The following is a 22204-nucleotide window of genomic DNA, read 5'->3' as shown; positions in this document are numbered from 1 at the left end:
TAATATCTACTCATTCTGATACAAAAGCATATTCACAAGCATTAAGTTCTGGCCAATGATGTTATCTATCGCTATTCCAGCGATGCGCGCAGTTGTTATCTAATTGACAAAGTACTTTGACTCCCTACCCTAAGAGAGTCTCCCGGCTTATAATAGAGCTAACTTGCTCTGAGGACCTCCTGTTTTTCCTTTAATTTAACTGTCTCAGGAAACCATCTATACCATGTCTGCCTTTGATTTAACTGTCTTAGGAGACCATCCATACCACATATAATTTCACACATTCAAATACACGACACACCCGATATTAGATGTCTTCCTTTGATTTAACTGTCTCTGGAAACCAACTATATCACATATGTCTCACACATTCAAATACATGACACACCAAGGTGACCTAATCTAAACGAAAGCACAGACATTAATCATTCATTCTTTCCACACCAATAGCAGTACAAGACATACAAAATACATACAAACATTAAATATGTTTGCATCAAACCTGAGTGTCAGTGCTCTGATAGTTTTATTGCTTTAAATAAAAGAAATAAGTTCTTTTGAAGAAGAGATTGCACCAGTTTACCTGGCCTGCTGGGTGGGCTCACACCTCGGAAACACACAGAATTTAAGCAGATGTGTAAAAAAACTCTGCTTACCTTATAAATTTGTTTGGGCAGGCGTGTTCCGAGGTGCTCTCCTCCCACAGGCCTGTGGTGGATCTCTCAAACTTCTCCTGGTTGTAGCTCGCCAATTGTTAAAACATAAGTTCAGTACGTCTTCAGTCAATTTCTCAAGATGTAAAAACAGCACTGGAACTCAGCAGGGTTGATGCAAAGTGTTTTATTGGTTCTCAGGTAACAAAGATTGCCAATAGAACGTGAGCGTGATCCCGGGATCAGACTGAAGTTTTCTCCAGACAATTTAACTTATATAGTCTTCTCCCCATTGTATGATAATATGGTACGATATTGTTGGTTTCGTAGACATTAGGTAATCTTACCAAGCGGGTCCCTTGTCTCAGGGGATTCAAAACAGGTACTTTTCCTACATAGACACTGCTTGAAATTAGGCTCTTTCTGACCTTGAACAGCCAGCTGCATTAGGTTTCTGGGCGTAAGGCCACAAATACCTCTCATAAGTTACAGCTATGCATCCTGGTCCTTTATGAAAGCATACACATGCTCCTCTCCCCCATTCATCCTTTGATTATTGAAACCTTATATTTTGGGTGATATCTTATATATATAAGATAAAGGTGATATATATCTTATATCACCATTGTTTAGGGATAACAATAATCAGCCAACAGCTTTGCATCTGGTTTCCAATAATATAGCATGTACTACAACGGTGATCACAAGTTTCATTGAATCCATAATCATTAACCATCTTCATAATTACAACAGTATGGCAGTGTTTCCCACACATAGACTAATTTGTGGCGGTGCGCCACAGAATCAACACCGGCCGCCACACATTGCGTTTCGTAAAACATTTTTTTTATCGCTATTTAGGTAAAAACACGCAGCGTATTCGTTCAGCTGCATTTCCTTTCCCTGCTCTCTCTCTCCGTCTCTTTCACGCACGCGTCTTTCTCACATACACACACAGTCACTACGTCAGCACACGTTAGCAACAATGCATACGTCGTTCTAGTGAGACCGACAGCTACATCAGCGAGCCTTCAGCATTAGTGCCGTAGCTAAAGGTCTAGGAAAGTTGAGGCTACTTTTCGCTAGGTACCGACGGACATGTCTTAATCGAAGGTTCCCCTTCGTTCTTTTGGTGAGAAGTTTCAAGAGCTAGCTACTTACCCGGCGTCATGGAGCCGACCAGTTAAATAGTTATTTAGCACCCTGTATGCAGCGTCGCTACCTGCATATGCAGAAATTATTTGTTTGTTGTTGTTGATTTTGTGAATTATTTCGAGCCCCCCCCCCCCCCCCCCCCGCCACATATAGTTTTTTAATCTGTGGGAAACACTGAGTATGGTGTTTTTTTCCACAACAGGGGGGCCCTTGACACATCCAGGCCCAGGGGCCTATGGTTTCTTAATCCATCCATCTATACACACTGTACTTGATGTACTGTATACTCTCTATACACACTGTACTTGATGTACAGTATACTCTCTATACACACTGTACTTGATGTACAGTATACTCTCTATACACACTGTACTTTATGTACTGTAAACTCTCTATACACACTGTACCTTATGTACTGTATACTCTCTATACACACTGTACTTTATGTGTCGCTTTGGATAAACATGTCATTTTCACACATTCACAACATGTTAATATATGAACATTTTTAAACATCTTTTTATTATTCAGTCAGCTCAGGGGAGACCACAGGGGGGCCCAGGGACATTTTTACAGGGGCACTGGCCCCTGTAGGCCCCCGTGTAGAACCGCCACTGCATTTAACAAGTCCCATTAGTGCTTAACCTCAGACCCCAACAGAACTGGTAAAGTACAGGAGGAACTCCCAGCCTGACTTCCTGTCCACAGTCCTGTGCCTCCTAACCTGACTTCCTGTCCACAATCCTGTGCCTCCTAACCTGACTTCCTGTCCACAGTCCTGTGCCTCCTAACCTGACTTCCTGTCCACAGTCTTGTGCCTCCTAACCTGACTTCCTGTCCACAGTCCTGTGCCTCCTAACCTGACTTCCTGTCCACAGTCCTGTGCCTCCTAACCTGACTTCCTGTCCACAGTCCTGTGCCTTCAGGAAGCGTCCCGTCAGGTCCCTCCTCCCCGTCAGAAGACCAGACGGCCCCAGGACACCGGTCAGGGTCTCCAGGTGCTGCTGTACATGTCAGGCTGACCTGTCCGGACAAGATAAGAGTATAGAATTAGACAAAGACCTTGACCGGCCAAAACACTAGAACTAGCTTACTAAGATCAGAACAGCCACCACTGTATAAAATGTGGACTGAATCTCATGTCAAATCAGGGTGTCTCACGGCAGAGAAACCTAGCGAACGTGTTCCTTTGTTTGATGACAATAAAGAACCTTTGCATCTGAACTTGATCTCAGCCTCTCCAGAGCCTATTTGAAGCAACCTGGTCTGTGCAGCGAAAACAGCCCACCACACTCCCTTGAAGTGTTGGCCACATAATATCTGTTAGAGACTGACCTGGTTTTGGACCATCCTTGGCCAGGCTCAGGAACCTCTTAGCCTGAGACACTTTGCCCCTGGGCTTGGTAGAAGGAGCAGGAGGTTGAGGGGAAGGGGGAGCAGCTACACTGGGGAGGCAGGGCCAGGTGGGGAGGAGGAACCACAGCTGCTGCCCCAGAGTCTCCTCACTGAACAAACCCCCACAGTAGGAGTTGGTTATACTGTGACTGTCTGCATGTGTTGGAGTCCAGCTCCTCCTCACTTCTATCCATCCCCCCTCCAGCAGGGCTGGCCGCCCTCCATTCCACTCATGAGCCGCACCTGGGCAGCTGGTGGTCTCCCGTGGGACATACCTGCCTCTGATCACCTGACCCAGGGCTTGCTGGTGCCTCTGCCCAAGGTGCTGACTGGAGTGCTGCCTGTGGTGCCTACTGGGACGCTGTCCATTGATATGCAGGTTTTCTGTGTACAGAGAAGCTTGAGTCTCTGTGAGGTCAAGAGGTCACGTAGCGGGCCTTGGACAGTACACATATACAGTGCCCTCCAAAAGTATTGGAACAGTGAGGCGAATTCCTTTATTTTTGCTGTAGACTGAAAACATTTGGGCTTGACATCAAATAATGAACGTGAGACCAGAGATCAACGTTTCAGCTTTTATTTCCAGGTATTTACATCAGGATCTGATGCACAACTAAGAAAATATCACATTTTGTTTGAATCCACCCATTTGTCATGTGATCAAAAGTATTGGAACAGATATACTTAAAACATATTTAAGTGAATAAGACTTAATATTTAGTTGCAAATCCTTTGCTTTCAATAACTGCAGCAAGTCTGTGACCCATTGACGTCACCAAACTTTTGCATTCTTCCTTTTTGATGCTTTCCCAGGCTTTCACTGCAGCCTCTTTCAGTTGTTGTTTGTTTTGTGGGGTTCCTCCCTTCAGTCTCCTCTTAAGCAGGTAAAATGCATGCTCTATAGGGTTTAAGTCTGGAGATTGACTTGGCCAGTCTAATACCTTCCATTTCTTGCCCCTGATGAACTCCTTTGTTGTTTTGGCAGTGTGTTTTGGGTCGTTATCTTGCTGCATGATGAAGGCTCTGCCAATCAGTTTGGTTGCATCTTTCCTTAAATTGGCAGACAAAATGTTTCTGTAGACTTCCGAGTTCATTTTGCTGCTGCCATCATGTGTTACATCCTCAATGAAGATTAATGAGCCCGTCCCAGAAGAAGCCATGCAAGCCCAAGCCATGACATTACCTCCACCGTGTTTCACAGATGAGCTTGTGTGTTTGGGATCATGAGCAGTTCCTTTCTTTCTCCAAACTTTAGCCTTTCCATCACTTTGGTAAAAGTTAATCTTTGTCTCATCAGTCCATAAAACTTTGTCCCAGCATTTTTGAGGTTCATCTCTGTACTTTTTGGCAAATTCCAGCCTGGCCTTCCTATTCTTCTTGCTAATGAGTGGTTTGCATCTTCTGGTGTAGCCCTTGTACTTTTGTTCATGAAGTAGATAGTGATACCTTCACTCCTGCCATCTGGAGGTTGTTGCTGATCTCACTAACAGTTGTTTTAGGGTCTTTCTTTACAGCTCTCACAATGTTTCTGTCATCAACTGCTGATGTTTTCCTTGGTCTACCTGTTCGACGTCTGTTACTTAGTACACCAGTAGTTTTTTTCTTCTTCAGGACATTCCAAATGGTTGTACTGGCTATGGCCAATGTTTCTGCAATGGCTCTGATTGATTTTCCATCTTCTCTAAGACTCACAATTGCTTGTTTTTCACCCAAAGACAGCGCTCCGGTTTTCATGTTGTTTTCACCTCTGAATACAGTCTGCATAGACAAAACCTATCTTACCCAATCTGAACCTGAGTGTAGACATTCAGTGGTATTTATTGATTGAATAATGTATGTAATAGGACACACCTGGGCAACAAAACACACCTGTCAGTCATATGTTCCAATACTTTTGCTCACGTGACAAATGGGTGGGTTCGAACAAAAAGGTGATATTTTCTAATTTGTGCATCAGATCCTGATGTAAATACCTGGAAATAAAAGCTGAAACGTTGATCTCTGGTTTCACATTCATCGTTTGATGTCAAGCCCAAATGTTTTCAGTCTACAGCAAAAATAAAGGAATTGGCCTCACTGTTCCAATACTTTTGGAGGGCACTGTAGATCAGGGAATGTGTTCCTTATACCTTTGAAAGGGCAAGATGCAGAAATAGTACAAACAATGATTTATGACCACATCACCTGTGTGTTGTTTCTCCTGTGCCTTAAGTTGTGGAATGTGTCCTGTTTAAGGACATGTTTTTGTTGCAATTATAAAAATTACAATACAGTACAAACAAATTCAACACAAACCCAGTCCTCATACAAACAGCTGTTTCCACATCATGGATCAGTTCCCTCTCCTGGGGCTGAAGAAAGGAGCAGCTTTTATGGGAGGCAGGTCGTGCTGATGGTTGGGATAGTGGAGACTGGCAGTTGATTGGAACAGGGAGGGGACCGGAATGGACCAATCAGACGGGGAATTGGGATCTGAGAGATTGAGTGAGAGGAAGGGAGTAAACAAACAAAATACAGACATCATCAAGACCAGAACTGGAGACATGATGTCAGGTGATGTAACAGTGTACGGTATGTGTGTGTGTACTGTGTGTGTGTGTATGTGTGAGTGTGTGTGTGTGTGACTGTGTGTGTGTGTGTGAGGGTGTGTGTGTTTGTGTATATACTGAATGTGTGTGTGTGTGTGTACTGTGTGAGTGTGTGTGTATGTGTATATACTGTGTGAGTGTGTGTGTACTGTGTGTGTGTGTACTGTGTGAGTGTGTGTGTATGTGTATATACTGTACGTGTGTGTGTACTGTGTGAGTGTGTGTGTATGTGTATATACCGTGTGTGTGTGTGTGTGTGTATGTGTATATACTGTGTGAGTGTGTGTGTATGTGTATATACTGTGTGTGTGTGTGTACTGTGTGAGTGTGTGTGTATGTGTATATATTGTGTGTGTACTGTCTGTGTGTGTGCAGTGGCGGCTGGTGCATTTATTTCCAGGGGGGGCTACAAGTATATTTAGGCCGAATCTCAATACTCCCCCTTACCCCTTCCCCTTACCCCTAGCCTAGTATCTCGCCTTGCTGGGGGGGGTCCGGGGGCATGCCCTCCCTGTATCTCAACACCAGAAAGCAGTATTTTGGTGCATTCCTAAATGTATTTACTTGTCAGTTTGTCAATTGAAGTGATGAAAACGACCTGGTGTATTGTCTTTCCATGGCATTCGACTGTTGCTGAATTAATAGACCATTTTTTTGTTTGTAAACATTCGGGATGCGCACGCACTGTGGCTGCAGAAAACTGGGAAAGGTTGTTTCATTCATCATTTGCCTGAGGAAGCGACCTCTGTTAGCCAGGATAGTTTTGCCCGATCACTTGGTCAGGCTATATAAAGACGCTCTGGATAAGAGCGTCTGTTAAATGACTAAAATAAAGGTATCGGGGTCAAGTGACTTTTGTGCATTGACAAGTGAAACGTAAATATACTTGTCCAAATGACAAGTGCCTCAAAAAGTTAATGTCAAGCCCTGTAATCCAGTGAACAGAGATATATGATGACCTGATCGACACTCCAAGTGTATTATACAGTACAGTACCCGGTAAGAAGTTCGTCTTTTGCAACCGACATGCGAAGTTGAGCCAGCTTGACAGTCGTGTGACCTAGGGTGAAAATTGGTCAGGCCGATTAGGTCCAAGCTCCTTCACTTTGAGCTTTTTTTGAACATTTCTTTTTTCAAAGGACGTATTTTTAAGCGACTTGACTGAATTGCAAGTTTCCATCATGACGTTAGCTAGCTAGCTAGCTTTATAACGTTAGAGCTATGGTAGCTACAAGTTCTGTTATGAGAGAACACCATGACAACGTAAATAAACAACTTCTTAAATGTGTTGAGTGATGTGATTGGATGTGACATACATAAGGGGCCCTATCATAATGTATTTGACAAGCCCTCTAGTAAATCAGCAGTTTGGGGCGCAGGTGTTCTGCGCCCGGCGAGGTCCTATCTCTTGCATTGAGAGGCGTGAGACCCCAAAGCGCCGCCAAGGGCCGCCAAGCGCCGCCAAGGGCCGCCAAGGGCCGCCAAGCGCCGCCATTTCAGTTTCAGCCAAAGCCAGCTAATAATTTTGTCAGCCAAATTGAGCCGCCATCTGATATTTTTTGGCTGAGCCAGCTGAAATTATTTGCATCAAACAATAATTCTATCTATCACATAGAGACATAGGCTACACACGCGAAAAATAAATGATAAACTAAATACATTTTGCACACCGGATTCGCCACAGTTTCGTGCTCGTTGCTATGATACACAGGACTTATAGTGAATTGATGACCAATTAAAATTGCGCGTTTTCCGATAGTGATGACTATATAATAGACATTGACAGTAAAAGAAGGAATGCATTTTTCTCTCCCGCTGCACTGAAATGGCAGAAACAACTAGAAAAGGTAATTGTGTTGTTCTTACATAGGCCTACTTTCCTAATTTCTACGTTGGATAGGCTACTCAGACTTTAGTTAGATCTTCGGTTTATGAAAGTAAGAATGCTGTTTTGTCAGGACAAGAATGCCATTTGTTGTTGTGCCAGGACTACTAGTAGTGTTTTATCGATATTTTTGTACTCTTTCCTCTATGTTGATTTTGCCGTGGCGGCCCGCCACTGCTAAATTTCTGCCGCCATGGTATCATAAATAAGGCTGTACAAAATTTAAGGCCCTCAATCAGCAGGGATTGTTCGAGAGCATGTCGGAGAATAGCACGGACACACGCTTCATACCGCAGCTGAGATTGCGTGTGTGCGTCCTTATGAAACTGTAAATCGTATAACCTATGTTGTTAGTGCAGCCTGTTATTGTATTAGTCTATAGTTCTTGTTAATTTAAATTAAGTTAACTGGTGATTTTCGATGTTTGTTTTCTTCCCCTGCTAGCTACAGTAAATTGCACGTCTGTTGATTCGATAGCGATTGCTGCATTTGCTCACGTTTGTATTTTAGGTACAAAAAGCAGAGTTCCAATATCTCTTGAAAGCTTAACAGCACAACTTTTTTTGGTGTAAAACTGTCAAATTATTAACTTTGTGACATGACGTGAAGACATTGATGCCGCCTAATAGCCTACTATGCGGTCTACCGACATTCTCACTCAAATTTCAAGACTTTTGTGCAACAAAATAAAAATTCTGATGTGACAGATCAATGGGAAATCGCTTTTTCTCTTAAAGTCTGTCCTCCTCGACCTTTTTGGTCTTTTTAAATCGAACTATTTGTATAATCCGTGTAATTCTCGAGCCGTTATAAAGGCTATATTTTCCCGGTTTTCTGCCACCATGCTGCGCATATTGCTTTAGGGGAAATACGACGAAAATATGTCCAATCTTACATTAGACTATTACATTAACCTGTTCCAGTTAGAACTTTGTTTCGGCGGGGGCGAGGGGAGAACTTCAGCCATTTGTAGCTGCAGCAGCCATTTAGGTTTTGGCTGAGCTGGCTAGCCAGCCAATAACTTCATCAGCCAGCCATTATTCTCAAAAGAAATGGCTTCGGGGTCTAGTCCATAGGGGGCCATGGCCAGGCTGCAGCTGCTGAGGGCAGAGTACAGCAGTGTCCAGCTCAGCCTGCAGGAGGCGCTCAACCACAGCTTCCAGAAGCCTCAAACAACCTACAGACCAGGAGCAGCCACTGACACATCATGATGGGCTCTTTGTTTTAGAAATGAATAATCATCATTTAAATGTAAACCTAGACTCAGCAGAGATTGTAGGGAGATGTCCATTCAGTACCTGCAAGCACACCACACATGTGTTAACCAGATCAATCAGAATTTGATGTGTAATCTCTCTCCTGATGGTTCCCCTCTCTGCAGGACCCAGACGTGTGTCACTTATGTGTATCTGTTGTGAATCTGAAGGTGATCGTTTCATTGTGTTCCCTAATTATGTATAATAAAGTCATGAGTTGCTGTCAATTCTGCCAGCCCCGGGTATTACTGTAATGTAGTGCCTCAGCAACACTACAGGAACACAGTGTTAGATCTCCCTCATCCACAAACACATCCAGTAAACACACTTCACCCTGACATGATCCATCTGGTGTCTGAGCAGCATGTTCTGTGCAGCAGTCAGGACACACAGGCTGCACAGTTATTCAGCAAAGATCTAGATCCTCCTGACAGCCAGGAGAAAGCTCTGTAGAGGTTTACATGTTACATGACATGCCGGTTTGGGTTTGGTTCATGAACATATTTTAAGGAAAAATAATTTCACAAATGTTTTATCTGTTATAGTTATGCATCTATAACTTATTTACCTAACTGCTGTTCTTGAAGTTATTCACTAGTGTGACATCATTGGAAAGCCTAAGATGTCCTCTCAAATGGACAAAGTAAAAGTGTAAAATAAATACAATGGGCAGTATGGTTGCAAAGTCACTAGTCCAAATCCAATGTCGATTAAAGAGTAGCCCAAAGACAAACTATTTTCAGTCAGCACCATTGTGTCAACCTTTCTAACTGGACGAATCCCTCAGTGTTTAACCCTGGTCTCAACTTGTGTTCTTTCAGTTGGTTTCCCTCTTCCTCTTTCAGCTACGTGTCAGTTTCAGTAACACAGCTCAAGGAGAGAACTGTTTCTCAACAGGAAATGTCCACTCCCAACCTGCACTCATAAAGAGAAGACGCAATACTGTAAGTGTAATGTACGTTATTTTATTGACAGAGATTTAATTAAATGATTTACTGAACTCCATGCAGCTCAATCAATTGACTTGGTGAACAGCACTGTTGGGTGTTTGTTGTTTACTGTGCTGATTCACTATGATGGGCATTCACCTGAACAGCACTGTTGGGTGCTTGTTGTTTACTGTGCTGATTCACTATGATGGGCAGTCACCTGAACAGCACTGTTGGGTGCTTGTTGTTTACTGTGCTGATTCACTATGATGGGCAGTCACCTGAACAGCACTGCTCTAGCCCTTCAGACCGTCAGTCAACATAGATTTAGTTCAGACTCATGTTCTGGTGGGTCAACAGACCAAAAGACTGACTTTACCAGACTCCAGACTGGTGTGTGTGTGAAATATTTACATTCAGTTTGCTAAAAAAACGACAATGTGTTTTTGTTATTTATCTTATTAAAGTTGTGGTAGCCGATTGTTACTCAGACAAAGTGAACCATGTCTATTCTACAGGAGTCCCTAGGTTACCTCCCATCTTGGTCAATGTTCAGACCTATTTGTAGATGTAGCATGTTCTGAAGAGGTATCATTTGATCTGACAACAGACCAAAAATGAACTAAATACCTTTGGAAATGCTATATGCCACTTTAGTATTGGCACTGAAAGGAAACATATTATAACTGACAGTGCAGGAATCGTTGTAAATAAACAAAATGCTAAACAAAAATATTTCATGTCCGGGCAGACAACCCCTAGCCTGGCTGCCAGCCCAACTTCTCCCCGCCCAAAAGAAATTTGTTCGGGAAATTGGGTCTGGAGGGTCTCGTATTGGGGACCAACTACAGAAAACCAGAATCTGGGCGAACCAATGAAATTGCCAGGGCGGGCTTTATACGATGATGGACAGATGATCAACAGTAACATAATCACCCACGTCACAAAAGAGCGCTTAAATTGAATTCGTTTTGAACAAACATGGCTACCGCTGGAGATCTGGGATGTTGTGATTCTGCCATCGAGTCTGTTTTAGAAGACATCGACAGCGCATTAATTTTGAAAGAGGAACAGAGAGACGCAATCAAGGCATTTGTCGATGGAAAATATGTTTTTGCCTTTGGTAAAAGTTTAATTTATCAGCTGGCCCCGATGGAGTTGTAATCCTAAACGGAGAACTTCGTATATGCTTTGCCCTTTATTGTTTCGCTCAAAAAGGTTGACCTTGTGAACAAGTACTCTCCCTACCCTTAAATTAATTTTACAACACCGGCAAAAATCATTTGTATTCATTCTTCAAGCATACTTCAAGTCTGCTTGTAGTTTAGTTCTGTTGACAACAACTATGCGGTGCTTAACATACGTCACATACTCTGTTGCTCTGATTGGTTGTAGATCTATCCAATTGAGCGAAGAGGCATTTGTTTTCCAGGCTCGTTTGAAACACGCCCTGTAGTCAAAGCCCAATGGAGAGTTCTCAGACTCATATTCTGACTAGAATTATGAGTATGACAACGTCAGGCTAGACAACCCCCCCCCCCCCCCCCAAAAAAAAATAAAAAAATGAAATAAAAATATATATTGATTATTGTTCAAACCTATTTGTAGGACCCCCAAACTGATGGAGAGATGGAGCAGGGACCCCCTATTATATATGTTGCATAAAATGTTGTTTTATATTAAACTGGGCCTTGTGCCATGTATGAACATAGCTACCCTGTTTTTACAAAGGTATCTTCTTTTCTATAATATTGGGGCAGGGATCTTAGTCATATGGGGACTGAATAGGCTCTCGGCCAATCACGGGGAACCTGACAGAGCCACCGTGTAACATGTGGCCTTGTGATTGGCACAGCAGTGATAGGGGCAGGTCCTCCTCTTTTTGTACAGGAGGCTTGGAGGTCCAGGCTAGTCTCATGCTGTGAGTGAACCGCTGCCCAGCTTGAGAGAGCTCCTGTGAGGAGCTGAATGTGTGCACTGCTGACTGAAAGATAACGTCTTTTTATCCGTTTGTTACAATATTTCGGGTTAATGTGTATTTAAAGACATAAACAAAAGAAAAAGTCTAATCAACAAAAACAATTGCGACCCCCCTGCAGTACCTCCCTGGTCAGACAGAGTTGACAGGTGAAAGGTCATTCCCTGCAGTACCTCCCTGGTCAGACAGAGTTGACAGGTGAAAGGTCATTCCCTGCAGTACCTCCCTGGTCAGACAGAGTTGACAGGTGAAAGGTCATTCCCTGCAGTACCTCCCTGGTCAGACAGAGTTGACAGGTGAAAGGTCATTCCCCAGTGGCCCATGTTGTGTATTTCTTCTGGTTTCCAGATCAGTGCTGATAAAGAAGAAGTAGAGACAGATATAATACTGAGACACAACCCTGGTCTCTGGTCATCTTTGTCAAACCCATGACTGTAAATGTGTTTAGGTGTTGTTGTTCCTGGAAGGAGAGTGAGAGTTGAGAGCTGTCATGTTCTGAGGAGAGAGTTTCATCTGATACAGCAGACCGTAGCATGTTTAACTTCCTCATTTGAACAGCAGTCAGGGGACGGTATGTAATATTCAGGCTGCTATTCTGCCTACAAAAAATCTGTCTCTCAACAGGAAATGTTCACATCTGCATTGCATGGACTTGGTAGTTAATGCCTTCAGAACATCACTTCAATACAGAGCACCCAGAGATCCTCAAGACTGAATAAGGTAAGTGTGATAATATGTCATTATTCACAGTAGCATATTGATTGATTGGTTCTGTAGTCAATAGACCACTCTCGTGGGTGTAGATATGGACTTGTAATTATTTTTTGATACCACAGCAATTTGAATTAAATAGATGTTTTAGGCTGGTGTTTTCACATGGTTGAAAATGACACAAGCTGCTCTATATGTGATGAGTCAGACAATGTGGACAGTAGAGGCCAACCCTGCTATCCATCATCACACTGCATATGTGGTGAGTCAGACCATGTGGACAGTATATAGACCAACCCTGCTATCCATCATCACACTGTATATGTGGTGAGTCAGACCATGTGGACAGTATATAGACCAACCCTGCTATCCATCATCACACTGTATATGTGGTGAGTCAGACCATGTGGACAGTAGAGGCCAACCCTGCTATCCATCATCACACTGTATATGTGGTGAGTCAGACCATGTGGACAGTAGAGGCCAACCCTGCTATCCATCATCACACTGTATATGTGGTGAGTCAGACCATGTGGACAGTAGAGGCCAACCCTGCTATCCATCATCACACTGTATATGTGGTGAGTCAGACCATGTGGACAGTAGAGGCCAACCCTGCTATCCATCATCACCCTGTATATGTGGTGAGTCAGACCATGTGGACAGTAGAGGCCAACCCTGCTATCCATCATCACACTGTTGTTGTTTTGGTGTTGTCACTACTGTCATTGACACGTCATTGTTTGAATGTAGTTGAGGAATTGAGATGTTACTGTAATCAAGTCGTTATTGTTGCTATATACTTAGGCAAATTACTTATGCCTAATTTTATTGTTGCACTACTTATTTGTTTTCCTTTGTACTTGTTAGCCAAGATCCAGTTACTCTGTAATCTGGCTAAATACAATGTTCCTTGAATCTGACCACTGAAATACTGTACAACTATTCACTTCTGATGAATCTTGATCTTCCTCGGGTACATATTCCACTCATTGTGGAACTATACTGTCTGTAAACGATGAGAAGTTTCCCTTCCTGATCCACTCAGCTCAAACTGAGAACTGATTTTGAGCAGGAAATGTCACCAAGAGACCACAACGCTTCCTCATGAAGAGAAGATGGAGCCTTGCACAACTAAACCTGTCATGGCTGGTTTTTAGTCTGTGACAAAAGCGATTGCACACATGGGGTTGCAAAGTTATGCATGTACTGAACTAAACTGAGGAAAGCAGTTAACAATAATTAAGGGATGGGATGTGTCCATTAGTGAAACAGCAGTGAAGGGAGTGTGAGTTTGGGTTAGGTCGGTTATAGGTTCTGATCTGTGGGCATCTGTGAAGCCCTCTGTGACACTGCTGATTAAAAGTTTGCTTTTGAAAAGGGCTATATAAATGAATACAATTGATTAGTGAGTTTGGCATCAGAATATATGAGTATTGGAAGTGTTAAAAACTATTGTGCCACAAAACAACAAAGCGCTGTCAGCAAGGCTGAGTGGTGATGGTGGAGGGAGGGTGAGAGAAGAGCCTGCTCTTCAACAGGTAGACAGGCTGCATATAGAGGTCTATACAGGGTCCTGTACAACCAAGCAAGTTCAACAGATAGACAGGCTGCATATAGAGGTCTATACAGGGTCCTGTACAACCAAGCAAGTTCAACAGATAGACAGGCTGCATATAGAGGTCTGTACAGGGTCCTGTACAACCAAGCAAGTTCAACACAACCAGGATCAATTGAAGAGGTCAGATGGCTGAGCGGTTAGTGAATCGGGCTATTAATCAGAAGGTTGCCTGTTAGATTCCTGGCCATGCAAAATGTTGTCCTTGGGCAAGGCACTTTACCCTACTTGCGTCAGGGGAAATGTCCCTGTACCTACTGTAAGTCGCTCTGGATAAGAGCGTCTGCTATATGTAAAAATAAGACCTGCAAACTCCTCTGAGTAAAAAAGGTGACAGTGGGGTGGGGCTCGATTTTTTTGTGATTTTAATATGCAAATAACACATTTCTGAGCGTGACTTAAAGGCCATATTGCAGGTTAAACATCACTGTTGATAAATGGGTACATGAAGCAGTCAAGATATGTATATCATTTAAAAGATCTCCACATGGTGTCTCTAAATGGTGTTGAAGACCAGTTTTTATTGTTTTTGGTGTTAGCATTTAGCCTGGCTGCCAGCCCAACTTATCCCCGCCCACAAAAAAATGTAGTCGGGAAGTTGTGTCTGGAGAGGCTCGATTGCAGAAAAACTATATCCGAAAAGGAGCTGTTCGGACCAATTAAATTGTCAGGGCGGGCTTTATACAATGATGGACAGATGATCAACAGTAACGTAATCAACAACGTCACCAAAGAGCGCTTGGGTTGAATTCGTTTTCGACAAACAACATATTACGTTGCTCTGATTGGTTGTAGGTCTATCCAATTGAGCGAAGAGGCATTTGTTTTACGAGCTCGGTTGACACACGCCCCATAGTCACAGCCCAACGGAGAGTTTTCAGACTCTTATTCTGACTAGAATTATGAGTATGACAACGTCAGGCTAGTTAGCATTAGCATATTAGCGCAATTTGGTGATGACATCACGTTGGGGAGACATGGAGGAGACTAGGCATAGATATCCATAGACATAATATAGATATCTATGGAGACTAGCCTCAGATTAGTACTAGAACTATGGCGAATATGACTGCAACTCACCAGGGCGCTTCACCAACTTCACTCATTCTCATCGGACCATCTAACTACATAAAACATTTACACAATTTCTCCAGAATTAAACACTTTCTGTTATGTACTCTATTGCAGCTTTGTCCCAAGATCTCTACAGACCATGCAGCTAATGTAATGCTCAACACTTGAACACAGGGGCTTGTTACTTGAAAGAGGAACTAGAGATGGTACAATTTCTGGGGGAAATTGTAGGGCGTGCGTCGGTTGCAGATGGGTCCGTTTGTTATGGAACAAGTCGAACCCCCTTTGAAACTAGCTATTCTAACAACGTTGTCACCAGCAGTATTTTTCAGATGGAATTGCGATTTAAACAGTACCATCTGCTAACGGAAAATATACCCCCAAACACGTAAATAAGCTTGATATTTATTTAGGGGGAAATGGCTAATTAAAGAATTTTGCTGAAAGCGATCATTGTCAATAAAAAAAGCCGACCATTTGGTTTCAGTAGAGCCCTGCATGGAGAACCTGCATGAAGAAGCTAAGAGCCAGCTAGCCTAGCTGATGTTGCTAGCCAAGCTTCACTGAATGTGCTGGAAATGAAAAACGTTTATTTTGACATAACCTAGTTTAGCCTGTGGCATTGAAGACAGCAACGCAACACACAAGCTTGAGTTGAAATACATTATTTAATGTGACATTACTTTCTGCACATTAGTGTTGTTTTTGGCGGCCTGTTTTAATTTTAGTTTTAGTCTTATCTTTGTGTCAAGCTGTCATTTTAGTTTTTATTAGTTTTAGTCACGTTCATACACGTTCATTTAGTCTAGTCAAGTTTTAGTCGACAAAAACGAATGAAATTTTCCTCTAGTTTTAGTCGACGAAAACTGATGACATTTAGTCTAGTTTAAGTCAATGAAAATTGTATTTTAGTCTCTTTTCAATCAAAACAGAAGTAGTCTAAGCAGTAGTCTCGAGAAGCATGTCAATGCCAAAACCATTTGTTTAATGTAGGCCTATTAGTCTAGAATAAGGTATTCAAAGTCATGTTGTTGTACGTTTTCTATTATTATACAGCCAAAGCAGTCAAAATAATTTAAAAGTACATTACAGGTTACATTTTTTAGATCCATCTCATTCTAATTATTCATGTCTATGAAAATCTATTATGCATTGCACATTGAATCTTTTTTGTTACTAAAGGTGTAACCTTAATTACTGCCAAAACATTCTGAAGCCCTATACTCTTATACTAATAATTATCAATTGGAGTATTAATGGAAAAAAAATGAAAAAGCTACTTGAGAATTTGAAAGTTATACTGTCAAACTGACTGAAGAACGAAATAACAACGTGAAATAATGAAGACAGTGTGGCTCATTGGCTAGTCAATTCCCATGATGCAAGGCGGTAAATAGTGTAAACATTTGCTGATGTAGGGCTGTTTTGGTAGCCCCTTTGTCACTGGTCACCCAGACACTCGTCTGGGACAGTTGTTGATTTGCATGAATGCTAAAATGACCATCACACCTTAATGACACACCTCTGGAGAGGTGGTCTCAACAGTTGAAGAGGAAGGTGGACAGAGGAAGACTCTGAAATTATCATTAAAAGTTGTGTTCTTGAAAATAAGGTTCTAAACAGCTTTTAATGTCATGTTTGATATGCTTTAGTTTCTTATTTTATGTATTACATGCTTGTAATAATTTTAATACTGTAACATGTACATGTACAGGGTTTACAGAGTTTGTGCCTACAGCAGACCAACATGTGTTTAACATATCCCCCTGTCTTGCAAGGGAACCACTTGGTCTACTGTAGCCTTGATTAATGATCCAATTTGAATTTGTATGCGTTTAGACTACTTTTCAGTCATGTGACCGGTGTCCCCATTTTAGTCAGGTTTGGGTGTATATAGGAAGAAGTGTTACCAATCACTTCGAGTTTTGGTTTACGATACAGCTCCGGTGCGTTAGGCGCCTAGTCTTCATTGTGACATACCTTTGTTAACCATTGCTCTGAAGGTATGTTTTGTATTTGATGATATTTCATTATCATTGTATTGATTATCTTGCTATTTAGATAATAAACTATTATTGTGCATTTTGACGTTACTTGTTCTCTTTGAAACGTATCTATCAGGCTACGGCGGTGAAAACTTAGATCTAGTCTGGTTGATGCGGCTAACTGATTATAAACATAGACTTTTGAGTAGGTTTTAACTTAAGGCCTCTGAGTCACTTACAGTGGATCTCCACGCTCCGAAGGAATTTACCGGGGCCTCTGAGTGATCGATTACATATCCTACTAGGTCGACTATGGTTAAATCTATATTATAGTAGAGATAAACGACTGTTTAGTGAACACGCATACTTTAGGGTCGGTGCTCTGATCAAGCAGACGATTTTTACCTACGTCAGAGTTTCATGTCATTAACTGTTTAGCGCTCGAGGTTACAGGTAACGCACTTGTGCACGTGTCTTAAAATTGGAGTCAGATATTAACGAGTCAATTATCTCCCTGAGAATCTAACCTAAGGTGAATTGTGGTTCCCAAGCCAGGGACAAACACCAAGTGTCTCTGGCCTTTCGATTCACCGACTACACTGATAAGTTTGCCGTTTGTTCGAAATACAAATGTAAATTCATCAATTTCGTTTTTTAAATGTGTCTGCTTAGAATGTAGTGTTTTGTTGCGTGGTAATTGTCATTGTTGTGCTGGTTTACCATTGTAACCATGAGTTAAATGACTGTTACGTTTCATGAGAAAAGCTGGATTGTAAATATTTATGTCTAAGCAGTAAGTAGCTTCTTTCAGAATCTGACATGTGTTTCAGATTTCTAAAAATTTTTAGAATAATAATAAAAGTACTGAATGGATGAATGTTGTATCTTCTTGTCCACCAGTTTCAAACAAAGACAGGTTGACAGGTACTATCAGTGTCAGAGCAGCTTGTCACAGGTCCATGCAGAAGAATAAACAATAAAACAGCTTGAGAGTAGGCTAATGTTTAGGGATGAGTTTACTAGACTCATTCTTAGTTCGGCTGTATCTGAATAGTAGCAAAAAACACTTCAAAGGATACATCAGTATTAATATTTGTCTAATTGTCTCTTTGTGTGTTGTACACAGGTAGTGCACGTGATTCAGAACCTGTCGTCATGACCTCCAGTCAGTGTTCATGCAAAGCTGGCTGCTCTTTCAGACAGCTCATTACTCAGAGCTCAATATCCAGGTTGTCCCCCCTGTTCATGCCTGCACAGAAACTGAACAACAATGGCACAAGCCCAGAACTCCAGTAAGGGTTGAGGCAAATGTACTGTATATGTATGTAAGAGTTAGGCTATGTATGCAGCAATAAAATAGTAAATTGCTAAAAGAGACTATTGTGATCTAAGGTCAGAAGAATTTTGAGGTGCAGCGTAATATAGTGGAGACTCAGTTTATTTTCCGAGCAGTCTTCTTCTGACAACCGTCTGGTGGTCCCACTGCTCAAGAGCGCCCGGTCCCAACACAAGCTCTTCTCCTGTCTGGCCCCCCAATGGTGAAATCAATTCCCCACCCCCGTCAGAGACACTGACTGTCTCCCCACGTTCAAGAAAAGGCTCAAGACACACTTGTTCCGGTACTTAGGAATGATTGGCTTGACCTTATATTAGTCTCCTCCAGGATCACAATGACTTATTGAGACTTGTTGCTTTTCTTGGTTAGTTGTAACTGACTTAAAGTTATTGTACTCTCTGTGAATTATATTATTGTTGCTTGCTTTTTCTACAGGTACACTTTTGCACTTCTGAGGTTCATGTTGTTTAATTGTAACTTGTCTAAGTACATGCTTTTATGGTTCTTCCCTCTGGGACTTACTTGTTCACTACTTGTTTTTTCATAATGTATGCTTCATGTTTTGGCTACCCGCAATGTTTGGAGCTATCTTGTTATGATCAGTGACTTGTGCACTTTTATAAATCTCTTCTTGGAAGTCGTTTTGCATAAAAGTGTCTGCTAAATGCATACATGTAAATGTAACTCTCCCTCCAACGTCAACCGCTGCAAAGTTGCATAGTCTTCGGGTCTTTACCAAATGATGGAGTGGAAAGGGGGAAGTGAATGTATGGACCAAAAGACTTGGGGTGGCATGTTTTGGATAGGAGATTTATGCCAATAATAACCATCAGGTCATTGGCAGTAGGATGACTGGATGAAGATTGGGACGATGTATTTTTCATATGAATGGTGTTTCTGCCTATTTAAATTGGAACATAGGCCTATTCAATTAGTGTGGAGCTCATATGCATATTCAAATTAATTTAAAAAGAAACTTGTAATACAAAAAAAGTTACTTTTCATGTATACTTTTACTATGTTAAGTTTTATTGTGGTAGGAGTAAAGGAAAAAAAATAGCCTATTTGGGTGTATTTGGGGCATTCGATTAATGTATAGCTCATTTGCATATTAACATTCATTTTCAAAGAAGCTTGTAATACAAAAAATGTTACTTGTCATGGGTAGTTTCAGTGTGTACAGTTTCATTTTGATAAGAGTAAAGGAAAAAAAATTGCCCCCTTGGGGTGTAATGTTGCCTGGCCTTATTGGCACACCTTATTGGCACACATCTCAGATTGATGAGAATTTAACATATTTACATTTAGCAGATGCTTTTATCCAAAGCGTCTTCCAAGAGAGAGCTTTACAAAGGGTATAGGTCACTGATAATAACAAGATAGCTCCAAAACATTGTGGGTAGCCAAAACATGAAGCACACATTGTGAACAGCCAAAACAAGTGCCCAAGGGAAGAACCATAAGAGCATGTAGTTAACAAGTTACAATTAAGCAACATGAATCGCTATAAGTGCAAGTGTACCTGTGGAAAAGCAAGTAGCCTAACAGTAAAATAAAATATTTCACAGCGAGTACAACAATTTAAATCAGTTACCACTAACCAACAAGAGCAACAAGGCTCTAAGCAAGAGTCATTGAGATCCTTGAGGAAACTAGCATTGGGTCCAGCAAACCATTCCTAAGTAGGGCCTACCGTTTACTCCCGGAACAAGTGCGTCTTGAGCCATATTTCCTCAACTACGATTTCTGAGGACGTTAAGTAGGTTGTTCTGGACACCTCAAAGAAATGATCTAAGCTGCAAAAAAATATTTTACAATTAGTCTGTTGTAAAACGCTACTTTGCCTGGACTAATAGCAACAAAGTTACATTGCCTACTAGCTATAACAGTTACACAGAAAGAGACACAATATGACACTGAAGTCCAAGTGGACTCAAAGAACAAAGTGTTCTGGCAATCAACTGCAACAACTACCAGTGTGACAGTATTTATTTACAGGTCAATTTTGTCGGTAGCGTAATCTTATGCACCTGCCATAGACACCAGAATAATGATATGGATATGACACTAAATTAAAATGAGCTTCTTAAATTAATTTGCTGAATTCATTAATTTCATTGCTAACTTAGCTATGAAGCTTTGTAGCTATGAAGCCTACTGTAACGTTGTAATGTGTAGAGCTAGCGTTAATGCTACCTCCTGGGAAACGGTCTAACGTTAGGCTATTATAACGTTATATGAACTCATCACTTTATTCCTGTCACACTTAGCCTAATGTAGAGAGTAATACAACTTATAAAATCCTTGAAATTCCCTGTCAATATAAGTTACTTGGATCACCTAGCGCTGCAGATGTGTACGGAAGTGAGAAGCGAAAACGATTACATCTGTTTACCGGTTCGAACGCTGGGCGCTCCGCATAACCCCTATTGCGTGGCTACGAAGCTAAAATTAAATAAGTGGATATCTAGTTAGCAACTAATGGCTACACCTGAGCTTCCGTCCAACATTTCAGTAGCTAGACCAGCTAGTTAACACTGATAGCACGAGACAGTGCAATATTATTGCTCAAAAATGAACCGAATGTTGCTAGTCTAGCTTGCTAACCAATTAACTGCTGAACACCAGTCAGGGGCGGTTTTAGGCAGGCGTGGACCGGACAGCAGCCCGGGGCGGCATTTTTTCATGTCACGTGGGGGGCGTGCAAGCATTTACGAAATAAAAAATCTCTGCACGGTTTTCTCTAATCTATCATTTCACTTTGTGGAGAGTTGGCATTATGGCGTCCCCTTCAGGCTGCTGCAGGCACCCCTGGTGGGGGGTGGGTGCAAGTGATAAACTCGACCGGGCCTAATGTGCTAGGACCGGCACTCAAATCAAATCACATTTATTTGTATAGCCCTTTTTACACGCAAGCATGTCACAGAGGGCTTCACATGCGCCCATAGAACTGCCCCTCAACCAACCTAAACCCTCAAAGAAGACAAGGTAAAACTCCCAGAAAAACTCCCAACGGGAGAAAAAATTGAAGAAACCTTGGGAGGAGCAATTCAGAGAGGGATCCCCTCCTCCAGAGACGGTTGGTAGGAGAGAGGAGCAGAACACAAGCTAAACATAGTCATACAGTGTCAATGGGTTTTGAAACACCAAAACCCATTGTTCGCCTTTATAGACGTTGGATGGGACCGGGAAACTCGCTGTTGGCCGTCATGGAGACTGGATTCCGGGTGATGACCTGGTCCAACGTTGGCAGACCGACGACCAAGCAGGTCCTGACAGCTCAAACCCCCCACACCACAGGGAATGTGTGGGGGGGGACAGAGAGAGGAGAGCAGGGATTAGAGAATGCCAGAAGCAGCTAAGAGTCACAGTCATAATAGAATGAGATCCCCACCGGTCAAGTGTGGACTAGTGCAGCAATTTAACAGAGCTAAAAAGGGTATTTGATGCAGTCCCACACACCAAAACAGCGAAAGCCCCCCTCGGTTGGAACATGAAATCTGTTCCAGGGGAAAGAACTCTAAAATAGGTTATACTTATACGAATAAGGATGAAAACAACCAGTCCCCCGTTGTCTCCAACTAGTAATAAAAACTATAATAGTAACAAGATACAGTAACCGGTTTACTTTATTTGTAACA

At 42.0% G+C, this 22204-nt stretch overlaps 3 protein-coding genes across 3 annotated transcripts in view; 2 read left to right on the top strand and 1 right to left on the bottom strand.

Moving 5' to 3' along the window:
- Nucleotides 1–22204, bottom strand: part of LOC124471292 (NACHT, LRR and PYD domains-containing protein 12-like) — a 1476309-nt gene that overhangs the window by 814489 nt on the left and 639616 nt on the right. The window lies entirely within an intron of this gene.
- The window catches only part of LOC124471300 (NACHT, LRR and PYD domains-containing protein 12-like), a 479590-nt gene that overhangs the window by 256697 nt on the left and 200689 nt on the right, over nucleotides 1–22204 (top strand). The window lies entirely within an intron of this gene.
- LOC124471296 (NACHT, LRR and PYD domains-containing protein 12-like) overlaps nucleotides 9679–22204 on the top strand; it is a 143086-nt gene continuing 130560 nt past the window's right edge. Inside the window, exons 1-2 of the mRNA XM_047025743.1 lie at nucleotides 9679–9876; nucleotides 12464–12559. The gene's annotated coding sequence lies outside the window, so the exon portion shown is untranslated. The remainder of the gene's footprint in view (nucleotides 9877–12463; nucleotides 12560–22204) is intronic.

Source organism: Hypomesus transpacificus, chromosome 9 (genome assembly GCF_021917145.1).
Source record: "Hypomesus transpacificus isolate Combined female chromosome 9, fHypTra1, whole genome shotgun sequence".
Classification (NCBI taxonomy): Eukaryota; Metazoa; Chordata; class Actinopteri; order Osmeriformes; family Osmeridae; genus Hypomesus; species Hypomesus transpacificus.
The sequence above is the reverse complement of the archived record's forward strand: the minus strand, read 5'-3'. Positions and strand labels throughout refer to the sequence as shown.